The sequence below is a fragment of the Miniopterus natalensis genome, chromosome 2 (assembly GCF_054644295.1).
Source record: "Miniopterus natalensis isolate mMinNat1 chromosome 2, mMinNat1.hap1, whole genome shotgun sequence".
NCBI classification, from domain to species: Eukaryota; Metazoa; Chordata; class Mammalia; order Chiroptera; family Miniopteridae; genus Miniopterus; species Miniopterus natalensis.
The window spans coordinates 70,254,586-70,273,361 of record NC_142082.1 but is presented as its reverse complement, the minus strand read 5'-3'; the positions used below and the strand labels follow the sequence as shown (position 1 = coordinate 70,273,361).

Sequence of the window (18,776 nt, the reverse complement as noted above, 5' to 3'; positions counted from 1 at the left end):
GTATTTCAGTTTGTGTGAAAGGTATTGGCCTTCCTTCTGTTCTTAAAATTTGCTTGTTTTGTATTTTAAAAAGAAAAAGAGAAAGAACTCAGGGACAACAGTGTTTGGGGAGGGGGATGGAGGTAGAGGGAGGCTATAGGGGGATAAATGGTGATGGAAAAAAGAAGATAAAATAAAAATACTTTTCAGTGGAAAAAATATAAATAGGAACATACACAAAAAAAGTAATATCTTTCGTAAAAGAAAAGATTGTCCAGTCTTTTCCTGAAATATTTATTATTATGAAATTCTGAAATTTTGGCAAGTGCACATTCTGGTGTGCCTTTAAAGTTCTAGGTACTCTGAGAAGGTGGATACAGTAGTATTTTAGTTTTGAAAATTATTTGTGAAACTAAAATTTGAAAGTAAAGTTAGAATATACAATGATTATAAATATAATTTTTGGAAATAAAACTGGCCAAGTCATTTATTATTGACTGTGATTATATTTAGTTGGCTCCCAGGAATTTGCTTCTAAGTACTTTAAGGCACACCAGAGGAACAGGAAGATAGAAAGCCAGTTAGTTATTATTTCTCAGTCTTTTGAAAGGATTATTGATATTAACAGATACATTTTGTGGTCTTATGAGAAAGGCACTGCAGACATTTTACTCTTAGCCATTTGCTATCATCTTCGTTGGCATATTGCCGATTCAGTCAGCCTTCGAGTAAGCAGAGGCTGTATTTTTACTTCTAGTCTGGTTTGTGTGAAAAATCTAATGAGACTTTTTTGCCTTAAAAATAATTTTTTTTTTTTTTAGTTTTTAAAAGCCAGTGACCCATAAGAATAATTAAGGGGCACACAAATAAGCAAATAATTAAGATTTTATTTATTAAAGAGAAGTAGAAGAATTTAGTTTCTTAAAATTAAGGTGCAATTTAAATAAAACAGGTACTGGTCATTTATTTCAGTTTCTTATTATGTACAGAAGGCTGAGATGGGGCTTCAAGGAGAAGGGAGGAAAAAGAAAGCATGGAAGCAAGAGCAGGCCATCAAGACTAATTAAGTAGTCCCATTCCCACCATTTTCCTTTTGTAAGATTGAATATAAGTTTAAACCAAGTCATCAGAATTAAACTTAGAATTATGTATTTACACAACTTCAGTGCTAAAAAAGACTGAAGATCATCCAACTGCCTCACTTTTATAAATGAAGAAACAGACACAAAAGAGGTCCTGTGACTTGCTCAAGGTTGTGCTGTGCTTAATGGCAGGGCTTCCAGCCCTGAGCTGCTCATGCTAGTCCACCCCAACAAATGATACTTTGTTTGAAATGGTCTTTATTTCCTTAAAAGTAAATAATGCCTTAATTACACTGCTTGGTGATAAAAAGATTCAACCAAATAAATTAACCAATGATTTTGAAAATATGTTCAAATTAGTTTTCTTTTTCATCAGAGAGATGATACATTTGTTTAACTTTTACAGTTTTTTCACTATTAGAATTTTTTCATAGTTGGAATATTGTTTTGTGACATTGCTTGTTTAAGATGGGCCTAGGGGAGGTGAAAATATAAGAAGCTGGGAATTTACTTTGAACTTCTAGATATACAGGTTTATTTCTGCTTTAATTTTACCTCATGTTCTTTTAGGAGGGCAAACACTGTTTAATATGATGCCTTGTTCTATTAAAGTGTGTATGTGTAGTGGGGAGTATTTTATGTATAAAACTTTTCATATGAGTTTACAAAATCTGGAGGTCTCTAAACTAACATAATACTTACCTTGAATTTAACTTTCCCGTAATTAGTAATCTCATTCCGTTTGTCATATCCTTTCCCCCCTGCTCCTCTGAGAGTTTACATACCAGAGGAGGAATCTTCTGGGGAATACAAAATCTTTGTCTATTAACTTTTTGATGTGTTTTATTGGGGTGGTTGAAATGACTTCAGCTCTGCCTTTCTTTACATTTGGAATTTGGATTTTTAAAATTACTTTGCATATAACTGTCAAATCTCCTAATTTCTGAGTTTCCTAACCCAATTCAATATTAGATCCTCCACAATGTGGTCATGATTGTTGTAAGCAACAAACAGGGCACAAAAGGCTAGAAAACATGGGCCTGATCTTCACTAACTTAGATTCTTACTAGGAAAACGGGGCTTGGTAAAATAGGTGAAGTAAGTAAAGAATGGAGCCAAACCACTAAGAAGTTAAATTCAGGTTCATACTGCCTCGAGAGGAAAAATGGTTGAGACTTAAAATAGTCAGGAAAGTTTGTGGATCTTTAGGAATAGTAAGTATTGAAGAAAAGTGCATTTGCCTAGGTTAAGAAGAGTATCCTCACTAATACGAAAAAGAATATAAGCTCTTGAGATCAGAGATGTTTTCTTCTGTTTCTCTGTCTTTTTCAACCTTTGAGAAACTACCAAGCACATATGAATAGGCAAGTGTTATTTGCTGCATTAAACCATGGCTACTCAGGCAGGTCCTGCTAAATTTAAGGATGGCAAATCTTTAAAAGACATGTGATCCTCAGCTTAATCTCTGTCTGGTGTCTTCACATTGTAACCATTCCAAGAAAAAAATAACAACTACCTGGTTGTATACATTTTAAAGTGGTAGTTTTCAACCTTTAGTGTAGCAATCTGCTGGCTTCAACTCAAGACATTCTGATTCATTAGGCCTAGCATTTGTTTTATCAATCTGCATTTTAAATAAGTACCCTAGATGATTGTGATATAGGTGCTCATAGGCCACACTTTCAGAAAAAGAGTTTACAAGTTTAGGGAGAGCTATTAATCAGTTATTTAGCATTGTAATATTTGAAGTTTTAAGCAACAGTACAGGAGTGAGCAAAAGTAGGTTTACAGTTCTGAGTTCGCATAACAGTTTATTCTTATATTATTATTTATTCTTGTATTATATATTTTTCATATGAACAACTATAAACCTTTTGTCCACACTGTATTTTGAAGCCCACAGCCCCTAGTAAGTAAGGAAGGTGACTGCAGTAGTTTATTATCAATATTAGGACTTATTTAGCTGCCTCTCCCTACCTGTTATCCCTTCCTCTATTCCATTTTCTGCTGGGCTGTGTCTTTCAACTTTGTGGCTCTCCTTCTTTCCTCTTCTGTAATTCTGCTTTCTCACTCCCTCTCCCCAACCCGCTGCCATATTTTCCACAATATTTAACGAAGCTAATTATTTTTGTTTTTCCAATGTAATTGGCCTCCTCTCTGTCTCTCAGTGAACCATCACTCTGCCAATGTCTGTTGTGTGTTTTTTTAATTCTATCTGGTGCTTTGTGGTGTCTCTCTCTGTTCCCTTATCCTTGGAGTTCTAGGGAAAAAATTCCCTTCCTGATTTATGGTAGCATTTACAGCCTTTGAAAACCTCTCCAGGGAAATACACTTTTTTTTTTTTTTTTTTGTAGTTTGAGTCTGGGAGGGAGTAATTTATTTTCCCCATGTGATGCTTAGATATAATTTTTTAGGTTTCTTTGGACATTTACATCACTGATTGCGTATTTGTAGAGTTAGCTTTATATTACATCCCATCTAATGGAACATAGGTGTTCACAGACTCTTGCAGGGATGGGAAGAAGAGTCCCAACAGTTTAATGGTCTGAAAATAATTATTGCTTCCATCAGTTGTATTTCCACCAGAGTATTTTGCTCTTTTGCTTCATATAGATGACAGAAATTAAATTAGTAATGTCACTGAGTCAACTGAAATGATTAGAGCAATTTTCAGCTATTGGAGCAATCTTTTTCTCCCATTAGTATGGAGAACCTACTAAAGAGACGTTTTTTGTGTCACCTCTATCTTTGTGTCTTGTTCAATGGTCTCTGTACTTTAATGAAAATGACTGTTGATCTATACTCAAATGTCTGGACATCCCACTCTTTTCAAAAAAATAACTTGTGCTATTTGCTTTGTTAGCAGAGAGAGAGAAATTATGCGGCTGAGCTTTGGTAGTACAAATTTTTGTGCAGAACATTTTGATTTTCTCTCCTCCAGTTATAAATATCTGAATTAACACCATCCTTATAATCAGAAAACTGTTCCTAAACTTTTCACTTAATTTTTTTCCCCTGTATAGGAATTCAGAACTCTTCTTTCATTTGCCATTTAATTGCTGAGCAGTAGGGTATCAGCTCTTTTTTAACTTCTTATTTTGTAGCCTGAGATTGATTGCTAGCATAAAAAAAAGCAACTATAAACAGTTTGATTGCTTTTTGGAGTTTGTATAAGGATTTAACAATTTTTTATATTAAAAAGTTATCAAAGTCTGGCTGGCGTGGCTAAGTGGTTCAGTGAACCAGGAGGTCACAGTTCAGTCCGGATCAGGGCACATGCCAGGATTGCCCACTCGATCCCCAGTAGGGGGCGTGTAGGAGGCAACCGATCAATGACTCATCATTGATGTTTCTATCTCTCTATCTCCCTTCCTCTCTCTGAACTCAATAGAAAAAAAGTTACCAAGTGATATATGTACATTGTTTAAAATCTTATAGAAGAGCCTATAAAGAAAAGCAGCTTCCCTCCTCTACCCCTCCCAATCTCAGTCCTGCTGCCCAGAAGCAACCACTTCTTAGGTAAGTTCTTTTATAAAATTTGTGTTTTCTTGGATCTATCTTTGTCCTGCCTTCTATCTTATATATTAGAAGCTCTTCAAGGTAGCAGGAACCAGTATGACCTTGCATGATGTAAAGCCATGTAAAGTTCATTTATCTATGTGATGGATTCTCTGTCATGTAACTGTCATTGTGTTTGTGCAAAGTTGTATGGGACAATTTAAAAAATCTAAATTAAAGAAATTTGCTTATTTTCTGTGTTTTAGAAGAGTCCTGTAATAGTGAAACTAAAAAAGTTTATAGTAAAACTATAAAAATGAGGCATTGGCTTGTTAGTTTATGTGCATCATATTTTTTATATCAAAATATTAGATGGATGCTTGGTATTGTAATGGGACAATTCATTATCCTTTTTTCTTTAAAACTGAAGTGTGCCTGTAGGAGAATGTATAAAACATATGTAGTTTGAATATAGTTATAAATTACTCGTGTGAAAACAACCTAGGTGAAAAAATAGAGCATGTTCATTACATTAGAAGTCCCCCACTCCTGCTCATGTTTGTTTCTCTTTAAAAATAACTACTATCCTGGCTTTTGTGATAACCTTTTCGTTATAGTTTTACCCCTTTGAACTTGATGTTGGTGGAATCATACCATATGTATTCTGTAGTAACTTGCTTCTTTCACTTAACTCTGTGGGATTTATTTTAATTTTAATTGCAGTGTTGTGTTCCATTGTCTGCCTATATCAGGGTGTATTCATTGTCTCCTGTTGATGACATTAGATTGTTTCCAGTTTGGGAACATTCCTGCACTTGGTTACTGGAACTTATGTACAAAAGTTCTCTAGGGCAGTATCATCACATTGAGGTATGTGAAGAGTGTACAAAGAGTATAGTATGGAGAGAATGGGTAGTTTAAAATGGTTTAGAGTTCTTCATTAGCTTTCCTAGGAACAAGATGCCTGCTATTGATGCCTTTTTACATGTTTAGCATTTTACTGTGTTATATGGCCTGGGGTAGGGGAAGAGAGTTGTGTGTGTAAAATCCTCCAGAACCCTAAACAAATGGGCAATCGATGCATTCAGAGTATGTTGCAGACATAAATATATTTGACCACTAAACAGTTTAGAGTGTCATTTGTTAACTATGATTCAGTTATTTCAAACATAAATTTGAATAAAAAATTTTAAAAATAAAATAGGTACAATATAGTCCAAATTATGTACATAAAACAGTACTCTGATACATATAAAGATGGATATACTGGGCAACATCAGTTTTAGAACAGAGGAGGGATATATAGTAGACTAACTATATTTGACTTTTTTCCCTTAAGAATCTGAAACAAAATATGGTAAAATATTAATGTAAAGCTGGGTGATGGATATGAGAATGTATTCTCTTTCTCTTTGCTTGAACTATTTTATGATAAATTTTGCTATATAAGGGTTAGTTTATTTTTGTCCCACAATATAAATAACTGAGAAATAATGTTTAATTTGCTGAAATTGATTTGAAAAATGCTGAATAAACTCTATATCAGTAAAAAATGTTAACTGCCTATTTCAATGAAAGGTATTACCTAGGTTCAGAACTAAGTTATGTGAGGCTGTATGTCTCATGTAACTAACAAGATGGCTCTAGGCATACTTCTGATGGGTAACGTCCAGTTAAGATCCATTAACACGTTGGAGCTATAGTTTGCAAGAAATAATTTAGTTTAGTCTTTAGAATCATCGCACATTCAAATATTCAAAAACATATATTAGAACAAAAATTAAAAAACAATTGATATATTGACACTGATAAAATTTAAGTAGCTAATATCCCAAGGTAGACTTTTGCATCTAACAGGATTTTTTGACGTAATCAGTGTTTCATCTTGCTTCTTGAAGATTCTTACTATAACTGAAGCAATTCCTGTACCTTTAGTGGGTTGTGGTTTTTTGGTTTGTTATAAAGTTGATGTGGAATCTTTATGTAAGGCTTCTAAAATTTAATAATGTGTGAAAATTGCTATAAAAAGTGAAAACATAGATCTTAATCCACATTTTTTATTTTGTAATAATTTCTTGGCTCTCTTTTCTGAAATATTTCCCACAATATATGTGTAAGTAGTAACAGGGATAAAGAACAACAAATGGAAGTAGAAGTCATAGGATTTTATAGTTAGATTCTTATAAGTCAGTATAGTTCAGTGGTCTCCTGTGTTTTTTTATTTTATTTTTATTGATTCATCCAACAATTATTTATTGTCTGCTAGGCATTATTCTTAAGGCTGAAGGATATAGTAGTGAACAAAACATAGAAACTTTCTCATAAATTTTATATATATGTATACTGTAGCAATTCACTTCCATTTAAAAATATATCATAATGTACATAAAGATTAGAGAAAATGACAGATAGGTTAGTGGTCTTCAAAGTGCTCCATGTGATCTATTGAGATATGCAAAGCATAATAGAATTTATTTTTTAACAGCTTTATTTTACCAAGGGAAAAAAAATGTATCCCAGAGAATTTTCTTTTCAATATACCATTTTTCTGAAAAGGAACCCCTCAAAGGGCATTTAATAAATAATAGCCTATACTTATAAAGAACTTGTATATTTATAAATATAAACCATGGACATTTTATTTTAGTTTTATTTTCTGAGACATTTTTAAATATCCCATTTTTAAAATACCACACCAATCTTATCAGAAGTCTCTTAAGTATTGGAAAGCTAACAAGTTCAAAGTAGTGGAGACAAGTTTTCCAAAATATGATTTTCAGTTGAAAGCTTACATTTTATCATTGGTGAGAGATGCTGTTAATTGTTTTCCTTGAATTGACAGGCTCACTATTCATTTTTGAGAAATTGTCTGCCAAATATGCAATTTTGAATAGTAAGTAGTGTTTTTCAAGTAAAAAATAGTGTTCCATGAAAAAAAGCAGCTAATTTAGCTCACAATTCAAACGATAATAGCATTAGTGCTTTTCTTTAAGACTACCATTCTGTTTTAGTATTTGACAGAAATACTTTATGTATACTTCCCATTTTATACAAACACTAAAAAGGTGTATTTAATGGTTGAAATTTAAGAAAAGAAAAGTGAAACTGCCTCTTTAAAAATGTGAGTGCCTAGTGGTAATACAATGACTAGTATGGTTTGGTGACAGCCTCGATTCATGCAAAGGCACTAACCTTTGCTTTTGTACCATCAGTGGAAATAATCAAAATGGTGAAAAAAGACAAATAATACCTTTGTATTACTGGGAAAATAGTTTTGACCTCATTAATTCCCTGAAAGGGTTTCTGGAGCCTCTGTGGGTCTGAGGATTACATTGTGAGAATTGCTATAATAGTGCAACATTGGAAATAACCCAAATGTCCAAAAATAGGAATTGGTTAAATAAACGATGGTACTTTCACACAATTATGTGATAGAATATAATTTTATTAAAGTTTATGTTCAATATGAGCTGTTACATGTATTTTCCTATTTTTGGTGCCTATCTAATGAGAAAATCAACATTTCTCAAAGTGAAAGGGTTGATTCTGAGCCTCAGTATTTCTATTTAGATGGTGATTAAGAAAAGGGAAATTAACAGGTAGAAGGAGGCAGTTACTGGCTTCTTCCAGTCTAAGGGCTTTCTATGCAATAACTTTGAGTTTAGTTTTCACAGTAAAAGAAGTTGGCAGTGGTTTCAGTAATTTTTATATGCTTTATGGTAATAGGTGAAATATGCCTTCAAATTAACATCTTCCTGTAGACTGCATTCCTCATTAGGCATTATCTGATTTACATTTTCCTGTTATATTATATTATAATTCTTAATTGGGAGAACTTTAGTTGCTGTATGTTATTTAGCTTCAGAGTGAATTAAAGAAGTGAGTTTCTAAAACAAACTCAGCCAGAGATTTTCTAATGGCAAGTTGGAACATATTCATCCTGATGGAATCAGCACTGTGTCAGTGGTGATGGCAGAGCCTGCACCTTTTAGTCAGAAAGAAATTGTTGGGGTTAGGCCCCCCAGGCTGCTTGTTCAGATCTCCATACATGGCATCTCTAAAGTGAACTATCTGTCTTCTGCAGAAAGTTAATAGTTTCAGGTGTTCAACATAGTGATTAGAAATTTTTCTAACTTACGAAGTGATCACCCTGATAAATCTAGTATCCATCTGACATCATACATAGTTATTACAATATTATTGATTATATTCCCTATGCTGTACTTTACATCCCTGTGACTGTTTTTATAACTGGAAATTTGCACATTTTAATCTCTTTCCTCTTTTACCCATCCCCTCAACCTTCCTCCCATCTGGCAACCATAAAAATGTTCTCTATCTAGGAGTTTGTTTCTGTTTTGTTTGTTCATTTATTTTGTTTTTTAGAATCCACACATAAGTGAAATTATATACTATTTGTCTTGATCTGATTTATTGCATTTGGCATAATACCCTGTGGGGTCAATCCATGTTGTTTGCAGATTGCAAGATTTTATTCTTTTTAATGTCTGAGTAATATTCCATTGTATATATGTACCATCTCTTCATTATCCATTCATCTATCTGTGGACACTTCAGGTTGCTTTCATGTCTTGGCTATTGTAACTAATGCTGAAATGAACATATGGATGCATATGTCTTTTTGAATTAGTGTTTTAGGATTCTTAGAATAAATACCCAAAAGTGAAGTTGGTGGGTCCTTCTTTGTCTCTTGTAATGCCTTTCTTTTAAAGTCTGTTTTGTCAGTGGGGGGAAGGAGACATTTGTAATGCTTTCAACAATAAAGATAAATTTAAAAAAATAAAGCCTATTTAAAGTAATTATTGATAGGTATGTAGTTGTTGCCATTTTATTATTCATATTTTTGATCTTTACTTTTTTTCTTCTTAAGAAGGTTCTTTTAACATTTCTTGTAATACTGGTTTGGTGGTGATGAACTCCTTTAGCTTTTTCTTGTCTGGGAAGCTCTTTATTTGTCTTTTATTCTAAATGATAGCTTTTCTGGGTAGAGTACTCTTGGTTGTAGATTTGCTTTTCATCACTTTTAATATTTCTTGCCAGTCCCTTCTGGCCTCAAAGTTTCTGCTGAGAAATCTCCCTTGTATGTAAATAACTGCTTTTCTCTTGCTGCTTTTAACTCTCTTTGTCTTTAACCTTAGCATTTTAATTATGATGTGTCTTGGTGTGTGCCTCTTTAGGTTCATCTTGTTTGGGACTCTCTGTGCTTCCTGGACCTGTATGTCTATTTCCTTCACTAGGTTAAGGAAATTTTCAGTCATTATTTCTTCAAATAGACTTTCAATTTTTTGCTCTCTCTCTTCTCCTTCTGGAACTCCTATGATGCAAGTGTTGGTATACTTGATGTGGTCCCAGAGGCTCATTAAACTATCCCTTTTTTTTCTTTCTTTCTTGTTTTTTGTTGTTGTTCTGATTGGGTGTTTCCACTACCTTGTCTTCCTGATTGCTGGTTCAATCCTCCACTTTATCTAATCTGTTGATTCTTGCTAATCATTTCTTCATTTCAGTTATTGTATTTTTCATTTCTGACTGGTTCTCTTTTTAAATTATTTTTTCAGAGAGAGTGGCAGGGAGGAAGAGAGGGAGGGGGGAGAGAGAAACATTGATGTGAGAGAGACACATCAACTGGTTGCCTCCTGCACGCACCCAAACTGAGGGTGGGGAGCAAACCCAAAACCTAGGTACATGCCCTTGACCAGAAATTGAACTCGCTTCCCTCTGGTGCATGGGAAACCACTGAGCAACACCATCCAGGGCTGACTGGTTCTTTTTTGTTTTCTGTTTCCATTTTGGTTTCCTATTATCTTTGTTAAAGTAATCACTGCGTACATCTACACTTCCCCTAAGTTCATTGAGCATCCTTATAATCAGTGTTTCTAACTATTCATCTAGTAGATTGCCTGTCTGTATTTTGTTTACTTCTTTTTCTAGAGTTCTGTTTGGTTTCATTTGGGTCATGTTTCTTTTTCTCTTCATTTTGACTGCTTTCCTGTGTTCGTTTCTATGTATTAGGTAAAGCTGGTACATCTCCCAGTCTTGGTAGAGTCACCTTGTGTAGTGGGTGTCATGTGTGGCCCGATGGCACAATCTCCCTGGGCACCTGATCTGGGTATTCCTGGTGTGTCCCTTGTGTGGGTTGAGTGTTCCCTCTGGTTGTAGCTGAGCCTTGATTGCTGGTGGCACATCAGAGAGGGATTGACCTTACAATCTGAGTGACTATAGTGGAGGAGCTATTGTTCAGGGGCTTACTCCATGGACCAGGATTTGCTTTAGTGGGGCTCTGGTGCTTGCCAAGTCTAACCTTTGGGTGTGTTGTTTGTAGAGGTGGTTGGGTGGTGCTCTGGTGTGGTCTGAATCTGGGCACTGGGTGTGTTGGTTCTCGGACTTCTTAGGAGGAGCTCTGGTGCAGGCCAAGGTCAGCTGCTGCCTATGCCCAGTTTGGGGCCACCTTGTATGGTCTATAACTGATTTGCAAAGGATTGTTGCTTGTGCTGGTCTTGGAGGTGCCTGGAAGAGGCTAAGTTGCAAACCAAGGCAGGCTGTCAGTAATGCCGGGCTTGGTGGTGTTTAGTAAGAGGTAGAGGTCATGCCGAGGCCAGTTGCCGCTTGTTTGGGGTTTTTAACCTTTGAGAGATTTTAGGAAAGTCAATAGCAGGAGCCAAGACTGCCCATTTGTATGGAAAAGTTGCTGGAAGTGGTTTGTGTGGGCTGGCAAGTTGAGTGGGGCTGTGTCTCAAGGAATCACCAGGGTGTGGCTAATTGGTGTAAGTCAGGTTGGTAGAGTCCGATTTGGCACCTTGCCTGCACCTGCCAGCTGGGTGGTAGAAGGGCTCAACAAAGTAACAATGGCATCTGCCAGTACTTCTGTCTAGGAGAAAATTGCTCCTCCGGCCCTTGGCCTTGATGCTAGACAGTTCAGTTCCTCCTCATATATCCCTGATGCTTTTTGAGCCTGCTGCCCTGTGCTGGAGCTCAGAACAAGTAAGTCCATCAGCAAGTAAATCTGTTGAGGGCCCCTTAAGAGGAATGCCTGGGACTCTAGCAGCCCTCTATTTCACTTAGCCACAATCCCAGCTAGTTTTCACAGCCAGAAATTATGGGCACTTCTCTTTCATGCACGGGAAACCTGTGTGGGGGAGCCTGATGTGGGCTGGGACCCCTTGCTCCTCAGAGGGGACCTCCACAGCTGAGGTATTTTTCCTGATTTTTAACCCCTACCTGTGGGTGTGGATAAGTTGTATGTCTCCACCTCTCCTACCAGTCTCCACGTGGCTTCTTCTGTATAGTCTTAGTATAATAGTACTTCTGTTTAGCTAGACTTCAGGTGGTTTTCAGTGATGGTTGTTCTGTAGTTTAGTTGTAATTTTGTTGTGGGGGAAGGTAAGCACAGTGTTTACCTACATTGCCATCTTGACCAAAGTCTGCTTTGTGCATATTTGATATTTCTCTCTTTTAATAGATGCCTAATAATCATGACTTGAGGAATGATATTTTTCTAAGCACTAAGTTCTAGAGAATGTTTAATGTTTACTTCCTTTACAAATAACCTTTGTGTTTATTCAAAATTTCATGTCTTAAAGAAACTTGTTAAAGTATGCTGGAAGAATATATACAGTATGATACTATTTATATAAGTTTAAAATGTACCATGCAAGTTCTGGCTGGTGTCGCTCAGTGGTAGAGCATCCACCCACGCACTGAAGGGCTGTGGGTTTGATTCCTGGTCAAGGGCACATACCTGGGTTGCAGATTCCTTCCCTCGCCCCAGTCATGGCACGTGCACATGTGGGAGGCAACCAGTCGATGTCTCTCCCTCACATGGATGTTTCTTGCTCTCCCTCCCTTCCACTCTCTCTAAAAATCAGTGAGAGCCCAGCTGGGCGTGGATCAGCGGTTGAGCGTCAACCTGGGATCCAGGCGATCGGGGTTCGATTCCTGGTCAGGTCACATACCCGGGTTGTGGGCTCGATCAATGACTCTCTCATCATTGATGTTTCTATCTATCTCTCCCTCTCCTTTCCTCTCTCTGAAATCAATAAAGATATATTAAAAAAAAAAAAAAAAATCAATGAGAAAAAAAAAATCCTCTGGTGAGGATTAACAACAACAACAAAAAAATGTACCATGCAAAACATATATACCTATGTATTAAAGTATAAAGAAAAATAATATGAAGATTTGGATTTAAATTAGAGTAATTAATTGGAATTAATGTTGTATTTGTTTTAGTTTGAGAGACAGTTTGAGACAATTTGTATTTAGAAACAGATTTGTTGTATAAATCATTTTATTCAAAATGTTTTATGTGAACTTTCTTAACTACACATTATATTATCTGTAGATCTATGAATCAGAGGCAAATTTGTGTAATTTTAGAGGATAATTTACAACCTTAGTTTTGGGAATACACTGAAAGGAAGATGTAGTACTTCTACCCTCAATAAAATAAAATCAGTTGCACACCATTGTTAATATATTTGATTGTTAAGAAGGTGTTGGATACAGGTTCTCTGTAGCTGTCCTGATACTTTTCACCCTTTAGAATAAGTTGACCATTGGAGCCAGAGGCAGTGGGAAAGGGATCTTATGTGTAAGGAAAATGGGTACTTTCCTCAAGGTTCAGGAGCACTTATTCCTAGAGATTTGGGACAATTGAGGTAATACATTTACAAGTATGAGCAGAAAGAAGTGTTCTAAAGATATTCTATGAAGGCACTAATAATAGAAATAACTCTTATACTCTTGAAAAGAATATACACTCTTATACTCTTCCATTGAAAAAATACTGGGTAAAAATGAAATTGTTTTCCAAGCTATTCATTTAAGAAATGTTACTTTGAGAGCATAGTTCCATACTTAAAGCTGATTATTAGGTGTATATTAAGTTCTGTTTAGAAAAGGGAGGTCACAGGAAGCTCAAGATAGGCTAAGGTGCAGTAAAATACTGATTCACTGTGGGTATTGACAAGGAGAGGAATAGTACTAAAGCCAGGTGAAATTGTAGTTGTAGCTTACAGCTTAGGTAAGAATTGACCAATATGAATGGAGACTGTAGCTGCATTTTTCCCAAGTTTTATAGAATATAAGTGTTGAATTGAGGTGATTCTTAAAAATTATTAGTTCAGCCCAGCTGGCGTGGCTCAGTGGTTGAGCATTGACCTATTATCCAGGAGATCTCAGTTTGATTTCTGGTGAGGGCACATGCCAGGGTTGTTGGCTCAATCCCCAGCAGGGGGTGTGCAGGAGGCAGCTGATCAATGACTCTGTCATCATTGTTGTTTCTATCTCTTTCTCTCTATCTCCCTCCTTTCTCTGAAATCAATAAAGGCATATTTTTCAAAAAAAATTATTTGTGAGGCAGCTAGACATGATGAAAAATGAGCACCTCTGTTTTAGTTGCAGTTAATTGGAAGTTTGCTTAAAATGACTTAACAGCAAGAATTCATCTTTTAAACATTTTTAATTAAAAAGTTTTAAAATTTATTTTTTATTCAAGTATAATTGGCATAACATTATATTAGTTTCAGGTGTACAACCTAATGATTTGATATTTGTATACACTGAAAATGATCATCACGATAAGTCTAGTTACCATCTATCACCATAGAAAGCTACAAAAATGTTTTTCTTGTGATGACAATTTTTAAGCTTTACTCTCTCAGCAACTTTTAAATATTCACTACAATATTACTGACTGTAGTAACCATGTTATACATTACATCCCACGAATAATTCACCTTTTGAAAATAGAGTTTGATTTGGTTTGTGTATAGTTGAAAGTTGAACATAAATGAATAAATAATATGAGCCAAGTTTGGGATACATAGGGAAGTGGCCAACGGAGTAGAGATATAGTTTGATTTGGGGGGGGCACAAATTATCATCAGAAGAGTGCTGACAAACCATAGTAAAAATGACCAAAGATCAAAGAGGCAAGCTATCTTTCCTGCTTTGGTTTGAGTCAGTTGCCTGAAGGCTTTTTTAAAAAATTTTTTATTGGATGGTACTTACCCTTTTTGAGAGGTAAGGTAGGAGTTGGGAGAGTGGTCAAGTGTTACTTATCTAACCAGTTGGATGAAATAGTTTGAGGGATTATTCTATTGTTCAGACATTTGATTTTTTTTAGCTCAGTTATTATGGTTTCCAAGTCTCAATTTGTAATTTGTAAGGGTTTTACTACTAAGAACACTTCTTCATTAAACTATGAGTCTTTGTGTGCATTATGAACTTGGATCCCAACCTTAAAATACCTTTTTATTTGTTGTTTTCATAAACACTCTTCATTTGTATGTTATATTTCTGACACTCTATTTTGACACATTTGCACATAAACTATTGGACTATTTATAAAACAAGACATAAAGATGTAGCAGAGAAGGCAGGAAATACTTGATGTTCGTATACCATATCTTGTTCTCTGCTTCCTGTCAGTTAAACCACTGTGAGAGGAACAGAGACACAGATGTACAGTTGCTGCTTTAATTTCCCATTAGGGAGACCAGTTAAGTATAAAGTTTGTTTCATTAAACTTTTGTCGCTTGTTGATCCTGGGTATGTTGTAGACTTGTTTTGTATTCTATGGAATGTATAGATTACAATTAGATGTGTTATATACAGGAAATATAACTTTTACGTAATTCAGAATGTGTTTACTTTGTGAAATTTTTATAGGCCGTAAAGATTGGCTGTTTGTATATGGTATACATTCAATTGAAATGATAAGTTAATATTTTGATCTTGAAATTTTAGCATTTATTTATTTTCGTATTTGGGTTATCAAGACTCTTTAAGACTTTTAAAGCATCTTATGGTACACCTTTAAGATAATGAAAGGAAGTCACAGAGGTTGACTGATCTAAGAAGCTATAATTAGTAAATGGCAGAACTAGGATTTTCTTTTTTTTAAAATATGTTATTGATTTTTTTTAGTGAGAGAGGAAGGGAGAGGACGATAGAAACATCAATGAAACATTGATTAGCTGCCTCCTGCACACCCCCTAGGGCATGTGCCCTGACCAAGAGTCAAACCAATGGCCTCTTGGTGCATGGGACGAGGCTCAACCAACTGAGCCACACCGGCCAGGCCAGAACTAGGATTTGAATGCGGTCTTCTGATGCTAGATCTTTCTTTTAAGAAGAATAGTTTTGTCTTGTTTTTCACTAAATTGCTGTTTCATCTATTATTTATTGATTTAAGCTTTTAGGTTTACCTTTGTTCCTTCTACCTGAAATGTCTCCCTACCCCCACCACTTCCCCTCACATTCTCTTTACTTTGAAAAAATAGATGTTACTAATCCCTAATAAAATGGCCCACATGTCATTTTTTTGAGAAGTTTTCTCAGGTTCTCACAGGTATTTCTTTCTCTCTACTCCCTGATCACTTGATTGACTTATTTATTTACATTGTTCTGTAGTTATCTGTTGACATGTTTTTCTTTCTTTAGGCAGTGAACTACTTTATTTTTGTATACCCAGTACCTAGCACATAATAGATTTCATAAATACTTATTAGATGAATAAATACATGCCCAAATTTCTTTTCTTCATTTTAAAGTCAACAAGCTGATTAAAGAGCTGTAACGTGGCTCTTTTCTACAGTATTCCTTTATGGTTTAATTGTAAGAAACAATTTCATTGTGATTTCTCTCCTGCTTCTGCCCTCCCCTGTTTGTTTTTGCTATTTATAGAAATCAGTTATATTAGTGAAATTATTAGTGTTTCCATCCTAGTTAAAAGTGATGTTATACAGGGTGTCCCCCCAAAATGTATACACACTATAACAGCTGATAGGTCAACTTTAAAAATGAAATGTATTTTAATAAACACTGCTTTTATAATTGTTCAAAGTGTGTGTATACATTTTTGGGGACACCCTATATATTGGTCCACTAAAAAAATGTAGCTGAGAATAGTTTAGTTTCTTAGATTGCTGAGCATCAAAAGTCTTTTACTTTTATCTTTAGATTAATCTGAAGAAAGTGTCTCGATCTTCATTGTAGTTCTGATTTCTTTGCTGAATAGAGGGAATGATTCCTTTTAACACTTTTTACTTCTCCCTATATTACTCTCTGTTCTTGTCTCTAAGTCTTATGTACCTCAGTGATTTTTGGCTTGTAAATTGCAGTCTTATTATTAACAGAGCAAGTTTGTTTTTGCAAGTAGGATATAAGTTTAGACTTGCCTATTCTAGGTATATATTTTTAAAGTTCATGTATTAATAGTTTTGCCAGCTGAAAAATTGATATAGGTTATCAACAGAGCAAGATATTTTTTGCAAGTAGGACTTTAGACCTGCCTATTCTAGGTATGTGTTTAAAAGTTCATATAGTAATAGTTTTGTGAGCTGAAAATTGATATAGGTTACTATCTTATTTCTAAAAATGAAATTTAAATGATCAAATGAAAAATAAAGTCAAATCTAAGGATTTAAATCTCCTTTTTAAAGATGGAAGGAAAAATTATAAAGCTATATGAATTTCATTTTTAAGAAGTTTCAAAAGAACCAACTAAGTAGTTCTTTTGTTTATTGAAACCTGATTTTGGCTAGACATATGGAAAATAGTTCATAGGGTTTTTGAGTGCCCTTTTATATGTGGGGCTTCCTGTTTTTGTGCCATTTGTTCGTGGTGTTTGGTGAATTTCTCTGTTTGAATCAGAAGATACATGTATATGTGTCATTTTAAGGATAGTCAGTGAAGCCTAGCCTACCACCGGTTGGTTCTGGCAAGTGAGTACATGATGTGAATTCTATAAAATGCTAAAACAGACATATGAAAACACTAGTCTTTTGCTATTTTAATTAAGAATTTCAATAAGTAAATATTTTTTATTAACAAAAGTAAATGACCTTTGATCATGTGGCCTAATTTGACTTTCAACACAATGTACTCAATATTCTCTTAAATGATGTTAGTTAATAATGAACATATAGAAAAAATTTAAATGTCTTTTGCTCTCAAGTAGTTTATAGTCTTAACGTGGGAGAACAAGCTTTGTATCCACTTCTGCTGTATTATGTATATTATTGTGATTAGCATTTGTCTTAGCTGATGGACTGTGATTACCCACAGGGAAAGACTGTGTCTTAGCCACTTGTCTCTTTTCCTATCTGGCAGACAGGTCCCTAGTGAGTGCTTGCTAAATAAATAAAAGAATATAGATAGTACTGATAAGATCTCTGAAGGCCATCTAGTATAGGAAAAGACCAGTACAGGAAGAATTTTCTCTTATTTGAAGTGTTTATATTTGTAAAGGGGATTTTAAAAAATCCCAGTACACTTTATTGTTAAACTTCAGTTCATTCAAATTAAAAATTAAAGTGAGCCCTGGATGGTGTGGTTCAGTGATTAGAGCACCACACAAGCCCCGAAGGGTCTCCGGTTTCATATCTGGTCAAGGGCATGCACCTTGGTTACAGGTTCCATCCTCGATCCACGTTGGATTGTGTGCCGGAGGCAACCAATAAATGTGTCAACCAATAAATGTGTCTCTCTCACATTGATGTTTTTCCTCTCTCTCTCTGCCCCCCTCCCTCCCTTCTGCTTTCTCTAAAGATCAATGGAAAAAATATCCTCCTGTGAGGATCAACAACAACAACAAATTTAAAGTGAAATAGGGGCCCTGAGGTTACCTCTAACTTAATGAACGCTGCCTCGAAGAAGTCTGCATTTGGATTTAGCCTTATCTATTTCCACTTCCCATCTCCTTATGTACTTACATCCTGTCTGAAAAGTAAAACATTTCTCCCACAGGTCTTACTCTCCACTACAGTGGGAGAGGTCATAGTTCTGTGTCCAAATGTTGGGGCTTGGGAGGTCATGGGAGAGAGACATAGAAGGAGACTGGCAGAAATTTCTAATCATAGGTTGTAAGATAACAGCTTATATTGCCTGACAATCCCACATTTTTAATGCAGAATATTTTGAGGGGGAACATAATGTTCTGATTAAGATTACTAGATTAGAAGCCCGATGAAGACAGAAATTTTCGTCTGTTTAGTTCACTGCTGTGTTCCTAGCACTTAGAAATATAGTCTGGCATATTGTAGGTACTGAGTGGATGTTTGTTGAATGGATAGAATAGATGAAGTCAGGACTCTCTCTGAACACCTTGAGTATTCCTTTAATAGATATTTATCATGGACCATCTGTGTAAAATATGAAAGTATGATGGTGACCATAACAAAGTCCCTGCCCTTA

At 35.3% G+C, this 18,776-nt stretch overlaps 1 protein-coding gene across 2 annotated transcripts in view; it reads left to right on the top strand.

The window, feature by feature from the left end:
- ELF1 (E74 like ETS transcription factor 1) overlaps window positions 1–18,776 on the top strand; it is a 114,163-nt gene that overhangs the window by 29,508 nt on the left and 65,879 nt on the right. The gene's annotated exons all lie outside the window — the stretch shown is intronic.